Source organism: Python bivittatus, unplaced genomic scaffold (genome assembly GCF_059951505.1).
Source record: "Python bivittatus isolate LINGU-HERP-01145 unplaced genomic scaffold, Pbiv_v1 ctg000850_np1212, whole genome shotgun sequence".
Taxonomy (NCBI): domain Eukaryota; kingdom Metazoa; phylum Chordata; class Lepidosauria; order Squamata; family Pythonidae; genus Python; species Python bivittatus.
Window position 1 is genome coordinate 33,920,739 of NW_028277112.1, and position 18,093 is coordinate 33,938,831.

The following is an 18,093-nucleotide window of genomic DNA, read 5'->3' on the forward strand; positions in this document are numbered from 1 at the left end:
GTCACGGATAACCTGATCCATTGATTTCATTTATATTAGGTGCAATCAACTTTATCTAGTTTGGAATTCTTCTCTATTATGTTCAGAATGTTTCTAAATCCTGATCATACTATTCAGATTTTCCTCGTTCCTTGTGCTCTCCTGCTTCACATTCCAGCTCTTATTCCAGATTGCATTTTTTTTTTTTCATTTTGGCCATTATTCTGTTTTTTAGTTGCCCTGGGTCCAGTCTAAGCAAAACGTGCCATCTGAAGGGCCCTGTCCTGTCGTTGGTATCCTTTTTCTGTAGATGAGAATGTGAGACCTATTCTAAAGGGAGACCCTTTGACTGCCACTTATAACACAAACAGACATAGTGATGATGAATCAGTATCTCTCATCTTCCATTTATTTGAATTCATTACTCAGGGAAGCTATACTTCCTGCTTGCCACATGATTATAATTTCTGATCAACCGCAGCCTGAATGGAATTGGAGTCTTAGAAAGACCACTCTGAACAATGTCAAACTGGCATTTTAGACAGCTGCAAGCAAAGAGCTGCAGATAAATGTTTTTACTAGAGAACAATTCAATTACTCATCCTGTGGTGATGGGAACTAAATTTGGCTAATGGCTTGTGATCTCATCTTAACTCTTCCCATGCTGCTTTCTCTTACAAACAAGCTGTCATAAAACTTCAAAGGTATCCAGCTCAGGAAGATAAAATATAATGCTCTATATTAAGGGTTAACAGGTCCCAAATAATAAGCAAGCCTCCTGTATTTCATCTGAGGCTTTACTGTAAAAATGAAGGCAATATTTGCAAAGAGATTTACCGTAGCTGTTTAAAATTTTATGACCGCTGATGCATTCCCAGGATGAACACAGATCAGCTAGGGATGTTCTTGGCATTTCATATCCTGACCTTTTGCTATCATAATGGTAGAAAACGAAAGAAAAACTGAATCAGCATCAGAGGCAGCATGTTTTACCTAATTATGTTGTCTCTTATACTTCATTTTTCACCTTTGGCTGAAAAATTAAATATGAATGTGGCCAACTAGACATGTTAGAGTCTGTCAATCATGGTATATAGTGTATGGATTTCTGTTTATCCCTACCCCCCTGTTCTCTGGCTTATGTCAAAGATTTTCAGCACTGCTTTATTTTACTGGCTGACATTAATAACTGGCTGTCACTTAGGAAAAGAAAACCAAGGAACAATACATAACCATCTTTGAAGTATTATTCTATGGTGCTATTCCTTTCAGGCAGCTGCAGGCCATGGAATAAATTTATTTGAAAGATAGAACATGGGATCTAGAGACATATTTTAAAACTTCTAGGATCCAAGGAGTTTCTTTATCCGCAACCAAAGTCATATCATTTAGACTTTAGGCCTTGCTGTTCAAGCAATCACCATGCCTTATCACCTACCCACCCACCCACCCAATTTCTAATGTCCACTCAATTTCTACAATATCTTGCTATGTTTGGGGTATTGCTTCAAAGACACAAGCACAAATCTTCCCTGGTTATGTATGACTAATGTGGTTCTTTGTAACGTAACCATTAAAAAAAATCCCCTCTCACCCCTACCGGTGGTATGTGTCTTCCTCAATCTCGGGTCCCCTACCAGAGGCCTGGGAGTTTGACAGTTCTGCACAGTATCTTAGCTGTTCCTAGTGCTGCACTCTTCTGGACAGAGAGCTTGGATGTTGTTCCTGGGATCTGTTGGACCCATTCTCTCACCTTAGGAGTCACAGCCCCGAGTGCTCCTACCGCCACTGGGATCACTTTGGCCTTTACTTTCTGCATCCTCTCTATTTCCTCCTTCAGGCCCTGGTACTTCTCCAGCTTCTCATGCTCCTTCCTCCTGATGTTGCTGTCACTTGGCACTGCTACATCTATCACTACCACTGTCTTCTGGTCTTTGTCTACTACCATGATGTCTGGTTGATTGGCCAGTACCTGCCTGTCTGTCTGGATCTGGAAGTCCCACAGGATCTTAGCCCTGTTATTCTCAATGACCTTCTGTGGAATCTCCCATCTGGACTTGGGGGGATGTAGCCCATACGCTGTGCAGATGTTCCTGTACACAATGCCAGCTACTTGGTTGTGCTGTTCAGTATATGCTGTTCCTGCCTGCATCTTACACCCTGCCACTATGTGCTGGACTGTCTCTGAGGCCTCTTTGCACAATCTGCACCTTGGGTCCTGTCTAGTATGGTAGACCCCTGCTTCTATGGATCTGGTGCTTAGTGCCTGTTCTTGTGCTGTTCTTGTTCTAGTGCCTCAGTGCTGTCTTTTAGTCCGGCCCTTTCCAGCCACTGATAGGATTTCCGAATGTCAGCCACCTCAGCTATCTGTCAATGGTACATCCCATGCATCTTGACATGGTATTTCCTCCACTTGAACTTCCTCCCATGTCTGCGGCTGCCTGAGGCATTCTCTAAGTAGCTCATCTTTGGGTGCCATCTTACTGATGTACTCCTGGATGCTCTGGGTTTCGTCCAGGACAGTGGCTTTGACATTCATCAGACCCCGCCCACCCTCTTTGCAGTGTACAATCTCTGGGTGTTGGACTTGGGGTGGAAACCTCTGTACATTGTGAGGAGCTTCTGGGTCTTCACATTGGCAGCCTCCATGTCTTCCTTAGGCCAGCTCACTATACCGGCAGGGTATCTGATGACTGGCAGGGCGTACATGTTGATGGCATGGATCTTGTTCTTCCCATTGAGCTGGCTCTTCAAGACCTGTCTTATCCTTTGGTGGTACTTGGATGTTGCTGTCTTCCTTGCCTCCTCATCATGGTTCCCATGTGACTGTGGGACACCAAGGTATTTATAGCTGGTCTCTATGTCTGCTATGTGGCCCATTGGTAGTTCCACTCCATCAGTCTTAACTACCTTCCCTCTCTTTACTATCATCCTGGCACACTTCTCCAGTCTGAATGACATCCCAATGTCCTCACTGTAGATCCGTGTCAGGTGGATCAGTGAGTCGATGTCTCGTTTACTCTTAGCATACAGCTTGATATCATCCATGTTGAGGAGGTGGCTGATGGTGATTCCACTCTTGAACTTGTACCCGTATCCAGTCCTTGTGATTATCTGGCTGAGGAGGTTTAAGCCTATGCATAACAGTAGTGGGGACAGTGCATCACCTTGGTATAGGCCGCATTTGATGGCCACTTGTGCGAGCTGTCTTGAGTTGACTTCCAGTGTTGTCTTCCACAGTCCCATTTGTAAGGATCACCGCATTCAGCGCTGAATAAAAACCTTGTGAGAGGCAGGCTCAGACGAAAGTTACTTGACTCGGGTGTAATGCGTAACGGTTACAGACAAAGCCAGGATTGGCTTGGCACGTCCCTTACAGTGTCTATATGGGATTTCCCTCCTTGACCCCACAGTACCCCTGGCTTCCACCTCTGCCCATACTTGGGTCACCCTTCCATTGTCGAGCTCCCCCTCCCTTCTTCTAATGGCACATTCAGCCTGCTTCCTTTGTCTCATAATCGCCGTGCTCGTGGAGCTTTTCTTCTGTGGGTAAAACCAGAGGTTTTCAATTGGCTGTTGATCGTTGCTGGATTGCTGAGTTCCTTGAGTATTGTGGTTGCTGTTGGCTGGGGAGTTTGGGGAAGCTGGCTGTGTTACAAGGTATCTGTTTCCCCTTTGTTCTCGCCCGGGTTAATTGCCGCCACCTGCCAGTAATTGACTTGCGGTTGCCTGTTTACCTTTCCCGACTGCCTATGCCTGAGGCAGTGAAACTGACTAGCAGTGGTGAAACTGAAACAGAGCCGCTGCTTGGCCGCATCTAACACCGTTGAGTTCTTGAGGAAGGTCCTTAGTGTCCTGTTGACTTTGTATAGTGCCAGGCATTCACAGATCCATGTGTGTGGCATTGAGTCATAGGCTTTCCTGTAGTCAACCCAGGCTGTGCTCAGATTGGTCTGCCTAGACCTTGAGTCTCAGGAGACTGCTCTATCTATGAGTAACTGGTGTTTTGAGCCCCTGGTATTGTTCCCAAAGCCTGTCTGAGCTGTGCTTATGTACTGGCCCATATGGTCTTGTAGCTTGGCAGCTAGGATGCTTGATAGAACTTTCCATGTTGTGGGGAGGCAGGTTATTGGCCAGTAGTTGGATGGTGCTGTTCCCTTGTGAGGGTCTTCCATGATCAGCACTGTCCTTCCTTGTGTTAGCCAGTCTGGGTGAGAGCCTGCTGCTAGCAGTTGGTTCATCTGTGCTGCTAGGCGTTCATGCACTGCTGTTAGTTTCTTTAGCCAGTAGGTGTGCATCATGTCCAGGCCAGGTGCTGTCCAGCTTTTCATGTTCTTGACCTGCTGTTGGAGGTCTGCTACTGTGATGGTGACTGGCTCCTGTTCTGGGAGATTGCTGTGGTCTGCTTTCAGATCCTGCAGCCACTTTGCACTGGTGTTATGTGTCTTCTCTTTCTTCCATACAGTGGGGCAAAAAAGTATTTAGTCAGCCACCAATTGTGCAAGTTCTCCCACTTAAAAAGATGAGAGAGGCCTGTAATTTTCATCATAGGTATACCTCAACTATGAGAGACAAAATGGGGGGAAAAATCCAGAAAATCACATTGTCTGATTTTTAAAGAATTTATTTGCAAATCATGGTGGAAAATAAGTATTTGGTCACCTACAAACAAGCAAGATGTCTGTCTCTCACAGACCTGTAACTACTTCTTTAAGAGGCTCCTCTGTCCTCCACTCATTACCTGTAGTAATGGCACCTGTTTGACCTTGTTATCAGTATAAAAGACACCTGTCCACAACCTCAAACAGTCACACTCCAAACTCCACTATGGCCAAGACCAAACAGCTGTCGAAGGACACCAGAAACAAAATTGTAGACCTGCACCAGGTTGGGAAGACTGGATCTGCAATAGGCAAGTAGCTTGGTGTGAAGAAATCAACTGTGGGGGCAATAATTAGAAAATGGAAGACATACAAGACCACTGATAATCTCCCTTGATCTGGGGCTCCACGCAAGATGTCACCCCGTGGGGTCAAAATGATCACAAGAACGGTGAGCAAAAATCCCAGAACCACACGGGGGGACCTAGTGAATGACCTGCAGAGAGCTGGGACCAAAGTAACAAAGGCTACCATCAGTAACACACTACGCCGCCAGGGACTCAAATCCTGCAGTGCCAGACGTGTCCCCCTGCTTGAGCCAGTACATGTCCGGGCCCATCTGAAGTTTGCTAGAGAGCATTTGGATGATCCAGAAGAGGATTGGGAGAATGTCATATGGTCAGATGAAACCAAAGTAGAACGTTTTGGTCTAAACTCAACTTGTCGTGTTTGGAGGAGAGAGAATGCTGAGTTGCATCCAAAGAACACCGTACCTACTGTGAAGCATGGGGGTGGAAACATCATGCTTTGGGGCTGTTTTTCTGCAAAGGGACCAGGACGACTGATCTGTGTAAAGGAAAGAATGAATGGGGCCATGTATTGTGAGATTTTGAATGAACACCTCCTTCCATCAGCAAGGGCATCGAAGATGAAACGTGGCTGGGTCTTTCAGCATGACAATGATCCCAAACACACTGCCCGGGCAATGAAGGAGTGGCTTCGTAAGAAGCATTTCAAGGTCCTGGAGTGGCCTAGCCAGTCTCCAGATCTCAACCCCATGGAAAACCTTTGGAGGGAGTTGAAAGTCCGTGTTGCCCAGCGACAGCCCCAAAACATCACTGCTCTAGAGGAGATCTGCATGGAGGAATGGGCCAAAATACCAGCAACAGTGTGTGAAAACCTTGTGAAGACTTACAGAAAATGTTTGACCTCTGTCATTGCCAACAAAGGATATATAACAAAGTATTGAGATGAACTTTTGATATTGACCAAATACTTATTTTCCACCATGATTTGCAAATAAATTCTTTAAAAATCAGACAATGTGATTTTCTGGATTTTTCCCCCCATTTTGTCTCTCATAGTTGAGGTATACCTATGATGAAAATTACAGGCCTCTCTCATCTTTTTAAGTGGGAGAACTTGTGCAATTGGTGGCTGACTAAATACTTTTTTGCCCCACTGTATGTTCTTCCAGTACTGTTCAGTTCCTGCTGCTGGTGGCTCAGCTGTTACTCTGTGGTTGCATTGCAGTTGGAAGTACACTTTGGATGGTTGTTTGGAGAGCAGGGCATTTATCTTCTTGGCCTCTGCTTCTCTAGTGTATCTCCTTAGCCTGGCAGCCAGTGCTGTGAGCCTTTGTTTAGCAGTCTCTAGGGCTTCAGATGGAGTCAGGCCCATATATTTTTTCAGTAGCCAAGTCTTATCCTTAATCTCCACACCCTTCTGTAGTTCCACCAGCTGACTGACCTCTCTCCGAGGTGCCTTGATCTTAGCATCTAGTCTCATTTTCCAGGGTGGGTACGTACTGCTGTTCTTCTTGACTGTGTAGCCAAGCATTTCCAGGATTACAGCGGCTATAGCATATACCAATTCATTGGTTTCAGTTATGGTGGTAGTAGGAATTGTCTGGAGGGCTCTGTTGGCATCTTCTAGCATACTATCTGATGGTACTGAGCCTTGGTAATCGGACTCAAGGGTTGACTGTAGCTAGTTTATCCATGATCTTATGCCTCATATCAGCTGCTGTGCTCTGTAATGGAGGGGGTGGCAGTGACATTCCAGTTTCAGGTGTTGGCTGCACATCTGCTTGTTCTTCCAGGTCTGCTTGAGTCCAGGTTGTAATGTGGAGTTGGTCTATCTCAAGTTGTGAGAGCAGCTTCCTCTTCACTGTGTTGAAGGGCTGGGTAACTAGTTGTTTCTCAGTTAGTGTGGATGTAGGCCTTCTGTCTATCCATAGTTCCCTCATACATTTCATATATCCCCTCTCATTAGGTCTGCTGTTGTAGTGGCATTCCATCAATTCCAAGTTCTCTTATCTCATCCATGTATGGTTTGTTCCAGTAGCCCACTTAACATCAGATTGTCCTGGTTCCCCAACATCTGATGCAGACCTTGTTAATCCGGGCAACGTCCTAGCTGGCATGACTCTCTTAGTTCGTGTCACTCTCATATTTGAGGTAGGCAGGTGAAGTGTTAGGGGTTATGGTTATGTATGACTAATGTGGTTCTTTGTAACCTAACCATTATGTGTGTGTGTGTGTGTGTATTTAAATACTGACAAATACAAAATTTAGCACAATTTGTGGTACTTGCTCAACTTTATATTTGTAATTTTTTAAAACATATGCCACAAGGCAATCTCCCTTAATCCTGTTCTGCCACAACTTTCCTAGCAACTTTTAAGGGCTGATTCACACATCATTCACTGCCTTTGTTTTCCCTAAAACAATTCTAACATTCATAACCCATGTCAATAAATAAGGAAGAATAATATACTTCCACTTCATGTGCTAACCTAAACAGGAGCATCTATAGATTAGTATCACACAGAAACCACTAGTGATATGTGTGTGTATAAACTGAACATTTAAATGTTACCATCAATCATATGAACACAAACTGAGATTTTTCAATTTATTAGAAGGGGAAATGAATGACTAACTGGTTGCTTAGTATTTGAAGTAAATATTTTGACTCCCAGTATGTTTAGGTATGTATAACTCCCAGGTGCATACCAATACATTTGGAATAAAGACATTTAGGCCTTAAAGAACTTGAAAAGATCTGTTCAAGGAAACATTAAGTCAGAGGCTGAGGTACATGCTAGAGTTGTTATATCATCACTAGACAACCCTGTGACCTGTTGGGTTATCCTTTGAGAGAAAGGTAGTGCAGTCTGATGTGACCAGAATGAACATTAAATTTTAGGCTGACCATATCTTTTTTTACCCCAATGCTGGACAGTCCCATGATCATCTAAGAAGACTATATATCATAAATGGAAAAATAATTGTAGTGGCAAAGAAACTTCAATAATAAGTAAATATTTACAGGCACAGAATGACCATGGGTAGGCAAAAAAGCAGTGGGAGTGGGAGCAACTTCTGACTTCCTACCAGCTTCCCCATTGATTTTGCTTGTGGGAAGCTGGCAGGGAGCATTGGAAATCACAATCATGTGATTGCAGGGATGCTGCAACAGTCACAACTTTGCCAATAAAAATTGGTCTGAATGTTGTGGAGATTTCAATTCCACAGGAGTAATGGGTCCTGGATTTTTTATGCATTCTTTAAGCTAGCAGATTTTAGGTACCTTGATTCAAAAATTGTATAATGCACCATTTGGGCTAACTTCAGGGTATAAACAGATAAACACAATGAAAGTTTTAGCAATATATAGATAATAGATTTATATCATATTTGTTTTATATGACAATAAGAATTAACATTTAATGGTTGCTTTCAATGTTTGGGGTATTTTACTTATTTTGCCTTGGAAAAGTTTTATCTTCTTTCTCCCTGAAGTAAAATAAATGATGTTCATAGTGATTTCTGCTTTCATTTTAGATTTTCCTGGAGTAAAAATATATGGCATGTGTTATAATGAGACAAGCTCTGAAGAAGCTCATACATTATTTCTGTAAAGTTTTTTGTGACATATTTTGCAAAAGACACAAAAATAATAGTCTTATGGCACAAAAAAAAACCCCAAGACACTGTCAAGGTACCTATTGCCTAATGGCCTAACAAATCACCATAGTATTCAAGTCCATTTCATCAAATGCCACAGAAAAAGTATGGTAAGAAACAATAACTACATTTGTGTATTATGCTTGAGCATAACCTAGTTGTGTCAGAGCTTCTAATTTATCTCTTATTATAATGCCTAAAGACATGGGCTGGCCTTACCATTAGGCAAAGTGAAGTAACTGACTGGGAACATCATAAAATGATAGCATATTTTTAATTATTTAAGTGGTTATTATTGTATTTTTACTGCAAGGAAGGAGGAAAGGTACACGTGGAACTTTTGCTTAGATGCTAAAGTAACTTGATCCATAAATGGGGAGACAACAAAGTATCTTAGGTATTTCTTCAAGTTCTTGGATATTTTTTTTTCCCTTCTTAACTCTGCTTTTTGACTTTTTTTCTTTTTAACTTTCGATAAAGACTTGTCCTGAGTCCTTTTTTTAAATCCGGAAAATAGGTGTTTTACTACCGTAGAATGTATTTATCAGAAGCAGTGTTACTTTAAAAAAAAAAAATGATGTGTGATAACAGGCAAAGGACAGGCTAGTGATGAAAAGAAAAAAAGTTTAGCATGAAATGTTATATTTTGGGAAGTATCTTATTAGACTAAATATAAATTAAGTTCTACAATCTAGTAGAGAGTGGGAAGTCACATATGTAGCTGTAACAGCACAACTATTTGGTGAAATATTGTAAATTACCTACTTTGGCATCTGGGGTACATTTTCCCCCATTTTTTATATTTTTCTTTCATACTTTCCTCCAGTTCTGTTCTAATCAATTAAAGAAGATTAAAATATCATTCTAAAAGGGCACAATATGAACCAATTAAAATGCTCAGGATTTGTAATGTTTCAAAAATTATTTTTGTTTCTATTCTACACGAAGAAATATATTCCTTCCCGAAGCAGTTGGCAAGGATGTTGCAAAGATTGGGCATTCTGAGAATATCAAAGCTTCTGACCAGTTTATATGTGCAACAGAATAAGATCCAGCCTGAGATGATAAATTGATCCATGTCATAATATAGACATTTGGAGATTTGCCATTTAAAAATATTTTTCTTCCATATAAAGCATAGCAAAACAGATCTCTCTTCAGTTTCAAAAATGTGCTAATCCAAATCACTGCTCACAATGTATACAAAAGAGGATTAAAATGTGTTGTTTCCAGCTGTCAGGTTCAGCCCAAAGAACTCCACGAGACAGTACAGGTCTAGTTCAATAGCTTTTATTAGCTTTCAACCACAAGACAGAATCTCGCCAGACTGAATCTAAACTTCCCAAGCCAGCAAGCAAACACCGTGAATTCCTTAGCGTGGTGCCAGTCTCATCCTCTTCACCTTCCCACGCTCCTGCTGGGGGCTAAGGAAATGCTTGTCTCCCCAAACGCGGCCTTCACCAAACAATTCCATTACACCAACCGCATTATGGAATGGTACTCTCCATTCTATTTTTTTCAGAACCCTCCCACCTGATTCATATACTGTATGTGCAGTAAATTGCTGAGCCCCATAAACCATGGTCAGCTTTATATTGCAATTGGATGAAGCATCTTAAACTATTAAAAATAAATTACATTTGATTGCAATTTATTTTATATAATTTATGTTCATATTATTATTATTATTACGGTTGGTTGCACAGTCAGCCAGATGTGTAAACTGGATTTGGCATTTTTATTCACCTATCAAGTCCTTCCCAAGGATGAGGATGATCATCATCATCTAAGAATGCAGACACACCTAACGGAACAGTATCAACTTGGCCTGCTTGTGCTCTTCTGTGTGAGAGAGGATAAAATCTCAAGGGAGCATTTTAAAACATTGGGACTGCCACCAAAGCACTCTGAAGTATGTGTCACATAGCAGTTACAAGAAGTGCTGGGAGAGAACCTTCTACTTTGCAAAGGACCTAGTGATGCTGTAACCATGCTTAGCTTTCTAAAGCTAAAGAAAATATGAAGGAGATCCATCCATTACTTTGTACATGTTAGATAGTAAGTACATCCCATCTACCTCCCATCTTCCTAAGGAGCAATAAACACTAGCTAAAATTAATTCCTACAAGCATTTGTTCTACCATAGATCCACAGGGAACAAACCCAAATTCTCTTTTTAATTCTTGAATAGGAGCACTCAACAGCACTGGAATAATTCATGCCTGTTAACTGATCATTAAGATATGTAAAAGCCAAATTCTAGAGTTCTTTCAGATGGAACACATTCATATGGGCTCTATCATGTGCTATGGGACAAAATTTCAAAGGGCTTTAATCCATATGAGTCATGATTGAAAGGGGGGAAAAGCTAAAGCCATACACTCAAATCTGTTGGGATATGGATGTAGCTAAAGTTATTTTTACTATCATAACATGCCTGAGGAAATTCATGGAGTTGATTCAGCTACTCCACGATGGAATGATAGGACAGGTCCTTTACAATGGTGATACATCAGCTGCATTTGCTATTTCCAATGGGGTGAAGCCAGGGTTGTGTGCTAGCCAGTCCTGTTCGATCTGTTCTTCACTTGCATACTGTCATGTGCTGTCCAGGGTGTAAAGGAGGGAGTGTACATCAGGTACAGATTGGATAACTCCTTGGATAACAGCTTCAAATACTTGGGAAGCATCATCTCAAATGATGGGTCTTTGGACAAAGAAAATGACTCCAGGATCAGCAAGGCCAGCCAGGCTCTGGGGCAGTACTAGAGTGCTCAATCAAGACAAAGTCTATATCTCCACAAAACTGAAAGTCTAGAGAGTTGTGGTTATCCCTTCTGTCCTATATGGATGTGAGTCCTGAACTCTGTACTGATCTCACATCAAACAACTGGAGAAATTTCACATGCATGCTCTCTGCTCCTTCCTTGGCATTCATTAGCAAGACCGTGTCTCCAACCTGGAGGTCTTGGATCATGCAAAATCCACTACTGAGTCCCTGATTATCAGATGTGGTGGGTTGGACATGTCATCAGAATGGATGACCACTGTATGTCTTGCCAGCTGCTATATGGTGTACAGAAGACAGGGAAGAGACCTCAAGGTCATCCACGCAAGCGCTACAAAGATGCTGTGAAGGAAACCCTAGGCCACTGTGACATCCGGCCAAGGGAACTAGAAGCTGTGGCTGCTGACAGAACCTGCTCGCGAGCCCTGTGCTATGAAGCCTCCACCGGCTTTGAAGACAGGTGCTGCCACAAACTGATAGAAAACCTTGAGCAGCATTACAGAATAACATCCACAGTTATTACAACAATGGACTTCCAGTGCCCCCATTGCTCTAGACTGCACTTCCAGACTGGGACTGCAGAGCCACCTCTGTGTCTACAGATGAACTGCACAACAGTGTGTCTTCTTCTAACCCAAAGGACCACCTATATAAAACATTTCCATACTGTGACTTACAGCATCCCTGAAGTTATACAATGCCTGTCTAATTATTGTTACTTAGGCACAATGATGGTTGGATGATTCTAAAAGTCACCAGTGGGAAAATAACTTATAATACCACAAAATGTATCTGTGATTTTTTTTTTTCATACATGCCCATGGGCCAAAACAAGTATGATGACAGAAGCATGGGGATATATTACTATCTCTTTGGAAATGGTAGAGGAACTGGGAACGGAGAGAGCATTTAGTATATATTTTTTACCAAATTGTAACTTTAATGTCTTTTTTAAAATACATGTAAGGAAGAATAAGGTGATTTTCACTGGGAATGAGACACAGGGTAAGAGATAAAATCTCTTTCCTCTAACTTTGATTTTTTAGTGATATATATAGTGTGTGTATGCATGAGGGAGAATGAGAGAGAGAGCGCATGAGAGGATTCCCCCCCCCCACTAAAAATCAAACTCAACAGGAAGGAGATTTTATCTTTTACCTTCTATCAAAATCGTATATACAGTTTACCTTTTCTTAAGCTCTAAGAGCAGAGAGATGCAGGTATTACATGCTCCCTGTGCCAAGGGTGTTACATCACTTCCACCCATTCACATTTCTCTGCTCTGACATGTAAAGGAAAGTGGGGCATATATACCATTCGGATAAATTCTATAAATCTCTTCCCGCAACTCTGGAGTGCCAGAACCTGGATAGCTCCAAAAACAAATGCAATGCATTTAGTTATCTAACATGCAAAGGTCCATGAGTTCAAGTCTCAGTAGAGAGTTTGAACCCCACAGTGTAACATCTGGCCATCTAAGTCTGATGATTCTTAATAAGGATCAAACTGATTGCGTAGTGCCTGCCTCCTGGTGTATCTTTACCTTATGTCACATTTTATCTTTTACCTTATGCCATTCATTCGTGTATGTGTGTGGCCAAAGTATGGAAGTGGTTAGCTATTGTCTTCTGTGATGATTTTTCAACTTCCCTAAGAGCGCTGGGGTTTCTTGCTTAGCCTTTTTGATGAGCTAATGTTGCTGGGTGCTGCCATCTGCTGTAGGAATCACTAAATTTCTCCCAGAATGCTAATACAAATGGGTCATCCTGTGCATCTATCTGTTCAGAAAAATGTAAGAGACGTATGTCTAGGTATATTACAAGAATGCCTTTATGTGTGTGTGTGCGTGCTTATGCACACTTTGTGCACAAATTATATTATAGCCCTTGACCAAGTATCTTGTGTTAATAGATGTATTTTGCTTCCTATGTAATGCTGGATCTTATGCAAGATACAAAATATTACTGTATTTAAAATGTGCAAAGATACTCTTCTTCCATGCAACGAGCTGTAATGATGGATGCTTTGGTTATTATATTAGTAAATAAGTGATAAAACAAAGGGAGCAGTGATATTATTCTTTCAGTTTAAAAAGGCCACACCCATATTTGCTCTTTTCCATTCCTTTCCTGCCCATCTCTGAATTATAAAATATTGCATTGCTAATCCTTCTTCAGAGTTTATAATTTATACAAAAGTGATATAATGAAGATCAAGAAACCACATTAGGTGTTTGGTTATTGTACACCCTCACATTTGTTGAGAAGTCAATTAATTTCCCTGGACTGCATATAACCCATAGAACTGGGATACACTGGAGAAGTATCACACCTATGCAAAAGTTCTGTTCTAATTCACTCTGGCTTTTCAGTACCAAAGTTGTATTTGAGACTGCTGTTTATAGTTAAAGAGATTTTCATGTTGGCTGAGCTCCAAATAAAGAGATTTTTGATGAAATTTAAAAACAAATGGGGGAGATCAAGCATTCCAAAATTGGAGAAGGAAGGAAGGAAGGAAGGAAGGAAGGAAGGAAGGAAGGAAGGAAGGAAGGAAGGAAGGAAGGAAGGAAGGAAGGAAGGAAGGAAAAAAGCCCTATGTGAAAATAGTATTTGGTTTACTTTTATTTTGAGAATCTTATTAGGTATCAAGGGAATGGCTGGTGACCAAAAAGGCACTCAAGCATAGCTTTTTATTCCATTTTTACCTTTGGAATTTGGCTTTTTTTCCCCCTTCAGTTTTAGTCCTTAGTGGAAATGCTGAAAGAACAGGATTTTTTTTAACAATTATTTGTACTCTCTTTATTCCACTCTGTTTCAGTTTTAAGATCTTGGTTGTATTAAGCTGTTACTTAACTAGATTTATTCCAGAGATTTCATTTCAAAACACTTATTTTCAGCCAGCACAAAACTATTAATTCAGTATATATGTATGTAATGAATTAACACATTTTGAATTATTGACCAAGATTTATTTCAAGATTGAAGCCGAGCCTATGTAAACATAGATATGCTTGCCATTTTGTATAGTGCTTTCAAAGCATTTTGCACATGACTAAAAAGTCCACTCTAACCAAATTATATAAATATGCCATAATGATTTCCTTTAAAAATTTACTTGAGAAATTAACTCTAATGAGTTCTAAATAGATTTAAATTTATTGATGTCTGAACGCCCTTGATCATCATGCAAAAGACTGACAATATTATTAAAAACAAGGTAGGCATGTAGCATTTGCCTTTCAAATAAAGCGTTTCATCTAGTTCTGATGGCAAAGCTAGGCAGCAAAAAACCCAATGGCTCAATCCCACGCTGTCTACTCAGAAATCAGTCACATGGAATTCGGTGGATTTACTCCTTGATAATTGTATATTGACTGCAGCCACATCTAAAGAATGCCCAGATTGGGATACACAATTGCAAAGACTTTTAAAAATTGGGGGGAACAGAATTTACATATATTGGTCCAACCTTTCTTGAGAAGCAGTTTAGTCATGTATAATGATTTGTATAATATTTACTATTTATTTATTAAATTTGTCCCCCACCCATCTCCCCCCAATGGGGGACTCTGGGAGGCTCACAACACGTTAAAACAATAAATAAATATACTGTATTTAATAATGCAATAGTTTCTATAAACGTCTTTGTTTTCAGCATCTTAAATTAAACAGGAATCAGGAAAAAGATAGTAGTTTGTTGCTGTTAATAGCCTTTTCATATTTTTGCATTCATATATATTCAGGTTATAAAGTAATTCCATCTATGGGTTCACTTTACTAAAGAAAGATGTCTAACCCAGCTAGAGTTACAGTTAAAAACTTCATAAATACAACAAATATGTCGTTTATAATTTCAAAATATTCAGTGTATTATTAACAACTAAAATCTTTCCAAAATAATATAGCATATCAACCCAAATTTGAATAGGAATAAAAATGTATTAAGTGTGCAATTCCCAGGAAGGGAATTCAAATGGTGTGGGGCCACCACTGAAATATCTGTACCTGACTTCCTGGGCTCACGCAATTCTGAGCCTTAAACTAGTCAGTGTGGAGAGGCTTGCATAATCGAGAAGACTAAAATATACTTGGTTGCTTTGTGGTTCAATATATTAAGGTAACAGTGCCACTGTTTCTGTTACCTACCAATCTAACTGATCTATGGATGGGCCAGAGAATGGGGCCTCAGATACAGACCAGAGAGACTTATAGAGGTAAAGGCAGTCCTGCTGATGACCTAAACCCTTCAAGAGTTTAAAAGGCCAAAGCCAGTAATTTAAATCAATCCCTAAAAAAAAAAAAAAAAAAAAGCTATACCACCAGTGTAATTGGTATAAAATTGGTGCAGCATGATCCAAACATTTAGTTCCTATATAAATTACGGTTCCAAACAGTCTTCAAAGAAAAACCCATGTAAAATCCAGTTGAACTGAATATAAACAAACACGTTTATGTCAACGGTCCTCTTTCTTTACACAATTTCCTGGTAGATATCTTCTAAGCCAGCAGAATTAATAGAATAACTCTAGAATGGTGCCACTCAAGGATTCCTTAATGCAGTATGATCCTTGTTATTTGTGACTATATATAACTCTACTCTCTGTTGCATTGAAATATTGGCACTGACAGTTGTTACATATGGCATGTCTTTAAAGCATATGCAATTTATCAATATATCTTTCCTTTATTTTTTCTGCTGGCACCTTCTCAATAATCCTAGCAAACTATATGTCATGCTTTCAAATTAGTAAGGCTGCTAGATTTTATTTATTTATTTATTTATTTATTTATTATTGGATTTATGCATTGCCTCAAACTAGCTTACAATGTAGAATAATAATAATAATCAGCAGCAGCAGCAGCACTGAAACTAGTATAGTAGTATACCATGAAGGCTTACTGAAGAGACCAAACTGGCCTACATGAAAGACCAAATGAAGAATAGAAAAGAGACATGGCAAGGCAAAGTATTATATGTTAGTATTCAAACAGACAAGCACCTGCCACATAACACCCCACACTTAACAATTGTTGATAAGAAAGACAAAAAAGTCTGGATAGCGGACATTGCAATACCTGGAGACAGCAGAACAGAAGAGAAAGAACTGGAGAAAATCACAAAGTATAAAGACCTGTAAATAGAAGTAGAATGACTATAGCAAAAGAAAGCAAAGATAGTGCCAGTAGTAATAGGCGCCTTGGGTGCAATCCCAAAACATCTGGAGCACCACTTGAAGACCATCGGCACTGACAAAATCACCATCTGTCAATTTCAAAAGGCAGCTTTACTTGGAACAGCTTACATCCTGCGACAATACCTTTAACACCGTCAAACAACATCTGCCTATCCCAGGGAAGGACTCAATAGGTGGATAAAATGCCAAATCCAGTCTAAATATCTGACTGATTGTGCAACCAACAATAATAATACAAACAATATAGAACTATAATAAAACTAAAACGTTCATGAATGGCTCCAAGATCAGTCCTGAGAGGTCCTCCAGAAAAGCCAAGTCTTCAAAATTTTCTGGAAGGCCATGAAATCAGGGGCCCTCTTCACTTTCAAGGGTAAGCTGTTCTACAGCAGAGAAGCCCACACAGAGAACTCCTTCCTTCCTGTCCTCTCCTGTCATACCTTCTGGTTGGTGAGGTCCCTGAACAAGTATTCTCTGATTGTCTAGATCGAACAGGGAAAAATTATCTCTTAAGATTCTCAGGCCCCAAACCATTAAGGGATTTAATGTAGTGACCAGCATCTTGAATTGCATTCAGAAACTTATTGGTACCCAGGCACTTCTCGCAGTAGTGGTACAATGTGACAGTATTGAGGCTGACCACTAAGCATGTGGGCCACTTTATTTGGGACCAGCTAAACTATTTGGGCAGTCTTCAAAAGCAGCCCCACATAGAACAAATTACAGTAATCTAAATGAGAAATGACAAGGACATGACTGATTATCCTCAGTGCATACTCTTCCAGGTAAGGCCATAACTGGCATACCAGCCAAAGCTGAGAAAAAGTCCTCCTGGCCACAGCTTCCACCTGCTTCTTTAGTAGGAACCGTGAGTCCTGGAGGATCACTAGATTGCTTTTCTTTTTTGGACTTTCTGCAGGAAACAAAAAAAAAAAACGAAATGTTGTATGGATTTGATGATTAGAAATAATATGGGTTAACCGAAATAATGGAAGTTATGTTTTAAATTGAGAGTAAGAATTTGATGTATATTGTTACTTATATCTGTTGCAAGGAGGGTCAGAAGTCAATCCTTTTTTCCCTTTGTTGTTTTTTTCTCTTTTTCTTTTGTGCACTTTTGATCTTTACTATTTTCTCTTTTTTCACTTTTCTTTTTCTTCTTCTTTCTCTTAATATTAGTTTTTGTTCATTTTTAACTGTGTCTTTTTAAACATTTAATAAAGTTATTATATAAAAAGGGAGTCTGTTTACCAGCTTCATTTCCTGGAGCTGCTCAGAAAACCAAGCAGCTGGTTGGAATCAACCGTCAGGAAGAGACCACTCAGGAGCAGTCATGTCTAGAGTCCAGGCACAATCCTTGATTGCTAGCTAAATCCCAGAAGTCTGGAAACTTTCTGGATTCATCCGTTGTCTGGGATAAACCATCTTAATCGGTCCCTCTCCTGAAGTGGGTAGTGGACCTAGTTAACCATCATCATGAGGAATTGATCTGTCCATGACAAAGGACTGACAGAAATGTCAGATCATGTCTCATCTGTTTTGAACTAAAGGCTAGTCTAA